General features: G+C 44.4%; 1 pseudogene; it reads right to left on the bottom strand.

The window, feature by feature from the left end:
• Positions 1 to 317: 317 nt before the first annotated feature.
• On the bottom strand, positions 318 to 2,627 carry LOC121482481 (annotated as a pseudogene).
• Positions 2,628 to 5,818: the final 3,191 nt, after the last annotated feature.

Genomic DNA, 5,818 nt, shown 5'->3' with positions numbered 1-5,818 from the left:
CCCTCACCCCCACCCCGAGCCCGGGGCGCGCGCCTTGGGGCAGGCGAGCCTGGGCGCAGCCACTCCTGGAAGCCAGAGCGTGGGCAGGAGCGGCCGGGAGAGCCGCCCTGGGCCCCCGGGAGGCTGCGCTTCCTCTGCGTCCCTTCCCGCCCCGGGACGGATGGGGGCGGGGAGGCCGGGGCGCCTGCCCTCTTGGAGCCCTGTCGGGGGCGCCAGCGGCCTTTGGCGAGGTTTGTGGATGTGGGGTCAGGCCAGGCTCCTCGTCCTTGTTCACGTCATGAGACACCCAGAAAATTTATATAATATCCCAATGACTTTCAGGGGTGAACTGGAGAGTATTTGGAGAGTCAAAATGGGGCCTGGTGGGAAAAGAAATGATTTCATTGTATTATGCAATCATGTAAAGAAAATGAAAAATAAACTATTAGAAGTGGTGTTAAATATCCAGCTTCCTAATGAAATTTTCACAACCCTCCTTTTTTTTTTTTTTTAAGATTTTATTTATTCATGAGACACAGAGAGAGGCAGAGACATACGTAGGCAGAGAAAGAAGCAAGCTCCATGCAGGGAGTCTGATGTGGGACTCAATCCTGGGACTCCAGGATCAAGCCAGGACCACGCCTGGGCAGAAGACAGGTGCTAATCCGCTGAGCCACTGAGCCACCCAGGTGTCCCTCACAACCCTCCTTTCATTTCCTCCTTTCTACTATGGAAAATTTCACACATGTTTAAAAAGTAGATGAATAGATAATGAATCCTCAGCTTCATCATTTACCAAGGTAGGGTCAAATTTTAAAAAAATATTTAAGGGACACCTGGGTGACTCAGTGGTTGAGCATCTGCTTTCTGCTGGGGTGATGATCCCTGGGTCCTGGGATCGAGTCCCCCATCTGGCTGCCAATGGGGAGCCTGCTTCTCCCTCTGCCTACGTCTCTGCCTCTCTCTGTGTCTCTCATGAATAAATAAAATCTTTAAAAAATATTTTTTTAATTTAAATTTTTTAAATTTAAATTCAATTTGCCAACATATGGTATAACACCCAGTGCTCATCTCATCAAGAGTAGGGTCAATTTTGTTTCATCTCCTCCCTCACCCACTTCCCCCTCCTGTTCTTATACTTTCTAAAAAAAAAAAAAAAAAAAAAAAAGATTTATTTATTTATTTGAGAGAGCGAACACAGAGTGGGGAGAGGCAGAGGGAGAGGATGAGAGGATGAGAAAAAAAAATCTCAAGCAGACGCCAGGCTGATCTCGGAGCCCAACATGAGGCTCAATCCCACAACCCTGAGACCATGACCTGAGCCAAAATCAAGAGTCACTCACTTAATTGAGCCACCCAGGCCCCCTATTCCTTTTTTTTTTTTAAGATTTTATTTATTTATTCATGAGACACACACACACACACACACACACACACACACAGAGGTAGAGATACAGGCAGAGGGAGAAGCAGGCTCCATGCAGGGAGCCTGATGCGGGACTTGATTCTCCGTCCCTAGGATCAGGCCCCGGGTGGAAGGCGGCACTAAACTGCTGAGCCACCCAGGGATCCCCACTTGAAATTTCTTACTGTATGCAAATGGATTTTCAAACTAAATGTATCTCTTCCTATAAGGCACTTAAAATAAAGATGGTCTAATGGGAAGAAGTCACGTTCATTAGAGAGCAGCCAACCTGTAGTTGGCATGGACACCATGAAACTGCTCACCAGCCATAAAAGGATAGAGGTATCGGATACATGTGGAGATGGTGTTTCTGGGCACACTGTTGTGGCCCACCCAGTCCCCCCTGCTCCCCCCCCCTCCCCGCTCTACCAGCCTCATACTGCACTGCCAAAACTGTGTCCCTGACAACCTCTGGTATGGGGCAAGAGCAGGCATGGTGACAAACTCCAAGTTAGGGTCTACAGTTAGTTTTCAAACAAGCCAAAGGAAGAGCTCTTTTCTTTCTTTCTTTCTTTCTTTCTTTCTTTCTTTCTTTCTTTCTTTCTTTCTTTCAAGATTTTATTTATTTATTCATGAGAGACAGAGAGAGAAACAGGCTCCATGCAGGGAGCCCGACGTGGGACTCAATCCTGGGACTCCAAGATAGGCCAAAGGCAGGCGCCAAACCGCAGAGCCACCCAGGGATCTCCAAGGAAGAGCTTTTCAAAGTTTGTAGCTACTTTTAGCAGAAATGTCAAACTACTGAAGATTCTTCTTTCGATGGAAGGTTATGGATTTTGCCTTTAACGTTCCTGTCCTTAGTACCCACTTTGTTGTCACACAGTGTGATGGGGATGTTTTCATATACTCGTAACCAAATCTCTATGCCAGTTAGGCACATCCTCAGAAGTAACGCTTCATGTCACATGGAACATTACAATGGCACACAGGGTTCATACATAATAGTAATCTCTTGGTCCACCAAATTTCTCCTGACCTATTGTATTCCATACATTGGACGGAATGGTCCTCTGCTGGTGTGGAACACAAAGGAATGGGCCTCAACCTCCGATGTAGTCACATGATTCTCCAATTCACTAGTCAAAGGATGTTTCATGAATGTCATTTTTCCATCATCACCAACCAATACAAGTTTGAACTGAATTTGTGATTCTCCCTGGGCAGTTTCCAGAAGCATCCCCATGCCCCATCTGACTGAGGGCACTATGACCATTATTCTTGCATTTACTGTTAACAGGATAGCATTCTCCATCTGTGTATCCTCTTGTCAAACTAGGCAATAATAGTCCATAAGACCGTCCTCACTTCTCACACCAACTTCAGAGTTCAGGGGTCCCCAAGACCACCCTCAGGTTTGATTATTTGCTAGAAAGAACTCATTGAATGTTGTTATACCCATAGTTATAGTTTATTACAGTGAGAATACTGATTAAAATCAGTTGGGGGGTGCCTGGGTAGTTCAGTTGGTTAAATATCTGCCTTCGGCTCAGGTCATGATCGCAAGGTCCTGGGATCAATTCCCACATCAGGCTCCCTGCTCAGCGGAGAGTCTGCTTCTCCCTCTCCCTCTGCCCTTCCCTCCTGCTCCTGTGCTCTCTCTTTCTCAAATAAGTAAATAAATAAAATCTTTTTTAAAAAGATTCAGGGATCCCTGGGTGGCACAGCGGTTTGGCGCCTGCCTTTGGCCCAGGGCGCGATCCTGGAGACCCGGGATCGAATCCCACGTCGGGCTCCCGGTGCATGGAGCCTGCTTCTCCCTCTGCCTATGTCTCTGCCTCTCTCTCTCTCTCTATGTGACTATCATAAATAAAATAAAATAAAATAAAATAAAATAAAATAAAATAAAATAAAATAAATTACAAAAAAAATAATAAAAAATAAATAAAAAAAGATTCATGAGAGACACAGAGAGAAAGAAGCAGAGACATAGGCAGAGGGAGAAGCAGGTTCCCTGAGGGGAGCCGGATGTGAGACTTGATCCCAGGACCCCAGGTTCATGACCTGAGCTGAAGGCAGACGCTCAACCACTGAGCCATCCAGTCATCCCAAGGCCAGCCATCTTGGAGATGACATGTACACGTGACTCTGGAAAGGATGGCTGTGCCTAGAATATGGGACAGATATAGATGATGAAACATTTGGAGCCCCATAAATCCACCTATTCTAAGAGCAGAGGTGATGGATTGTTTTCAAAAATGGCTACAATTTAAAAAAAAAAAAAAAGGCCACAATTTCACTTGTATGAGGGAGCTAGAGTAGTTGAACTCAGAGACACAGTAGAATAGATGTACCAGGGGCTGAGGAAGGGAGGAAGGCTCAGTCACTGTTCAGAGTTTCTGTTTGGGTTGATGAAAGATTCTAGAGTTGACAACGCCTAATGCTGCTGACAATGTGGGGCGACGGGACCTCTCCCTCGCTATAAAATGCTATAGTCAAAAAAAAAAAAATAAATAAAAAAATAAATAAATAAAATGCTATAGTCACTTTGGAAAGTAGTTTGACAGTTTCTTAAAAAACTAAACATAGGCAGGGTGCCTGGCTGGCTCAGTTGGTGGAGTGTGTGACTCTCCATCTTGGAGTCTTGAGTTTGAGCTGTTTGTTGGGTGTAGAGATTATTTTGTTTTTTAAGATTTTATCCATTCATGAGAGACGCAGAGGGAGAAGCAGATTCCATGCAGGAAGCCCTATGTGGGACTTGATCCCAGGACTGTGGGATCATGACCTGAGCTGAAGGCAGATGCTCAACCACTGACCATCCAGGCATCCCTATTTTTAAAGAAATGTTAAAAAAAAAAAAAAAAAAGAAAAGAAAAGAAAAGAAAAGAAAAAGGAGGTGCCTGGGTGGGTCACTCAGTTAGGCATCTGGCTTCAGCTCAGGTCATGATCCTGGGTCCTGAGATCAAGCCCCACATAGGGCTTCCATCTCAGTGGGGAGCCTGCTTCTCCCTCTTCCTTTGCTGGGCTGCTCGCCCTGTTTGCCTGTGCTCTCTCTCTCTCTCTCTCTCTCTCTCTCAAATAAATAATCTTTTTTTTAAAAAAAAAAAAAAGAAATGTTAAAAAAGCCAAAACACAAAAACACCACTAAACATAGAATCCAGTGAACGCGTTCCTTGATATTTACCCAAAGGAGTTGAAAGCTTATGTCCACACAAAAACCTGCACACAGATGTTTATAGCAGCTTATCCATAATTGCCAAAACTTGGAAGCAACCAAGATGTTTTCAGTAGGTGAGTGGATAAACAGTGGTACATCCACACAGTAAAATATGATTCAACACTAAAAAGAAATGAGCTGTCAAGCCATAAAAAGACGCAGAGGAAACTTAAATGCATGTTACTAAGTGAAAGAAGCCAGTCTGAAAAGGCTACATAATGTATACTTCCAACTATAGGACATTAAAAAAAAAGATTTTATTTATTTATTTGAGAAAGAGCATACAAGCAGAGAGAAGGGGTAGAGGGAGAGCAGGGAGCCCGATTCAGGGCTCGATCTCAGGACCCCAGGATCATGATCTGAGCCAAAGGCAGATGCTTAACCACTGAGCCACCCAGGTGCCCCATATGACATTTTGGAAAAGGCAAAACTATGAAGACAGTAAAAAGATGGTGGTTGCTAGGGGTTGGGGGAGAGGGAGGGATGAATAGGCCAAACACAGAAGATTTTTTGAGGCAGTGAAAAGAATGGTCCTGTACTAACTGTAAAAGTGCTAAATGAATAAAAGGCAGCATTTCTAAAGTCTATTTTATTTTATTTTTTTTAGAGTCTATTTTTAAAAAGCTCTGGAGAAAAAAGAAAGCTCTGGAAATGGATGGTGATGACGGTTGCACAACAATGTGAATGTATTGCATGCCACTGAATGTATATGAAAACTGGATAAAAGGGTAATTTTGATGTTCTGTATATTTTACCACAATACAAAAAACAATTGAAAAAATTTTTAAAGATCTATTTGTTTATTCATGAGAGACACAGACTGAGAGAGAAAGAGGCAGAGACACAGGCAGAGGGAGAAACAGGCTCCCCGCAGGGAGCCCAATGTGGGACTCGATCCTGGATCCCGGGATCACGACCTGACCAACTGCTGAGCCACCCAGGCGTCCCACAAAAAACAATTTAAATAATCTCCACGCTCAGTGTGGGGCTTGAACTGACAACTCTGAGATCAAGAGTTGCATGTTCCACTGACTGAGCCAGCCAGGCAGCCCACAATATAAAATTTTTAAAGAAAACATCTCGCCACAGTTATTACCCTCCCTGTACCTGTACCCGTCTTCAATGCAGAGCAGTTCCTCCCATCAAGAGGTGTAGCCCTTGAACTTGGCCTGCTCTCGGGACTTGCTCTGACCAATCCAAATACCAAACGTCATACCTGA

This window comes from Vulpes lagopus, chromosome X (assembly GCF_018345385.1).
Source record: "Vulpes lagopus strain Blue_001 chromosome X, ASM1834538v1, whole genome shotgun sequence".
In the NCBI taxonomy this organism is placed as follows: Eukaryota; Metazoa; Chordata; class Mammalia; order Carnivora; family Canidae; genus Vulpes; species Vulpes lagopus.
Note: the sequence above shows the minus strand (reverse complement) of the source record. Positions and strands in the feature narration are given on the sequence as shown.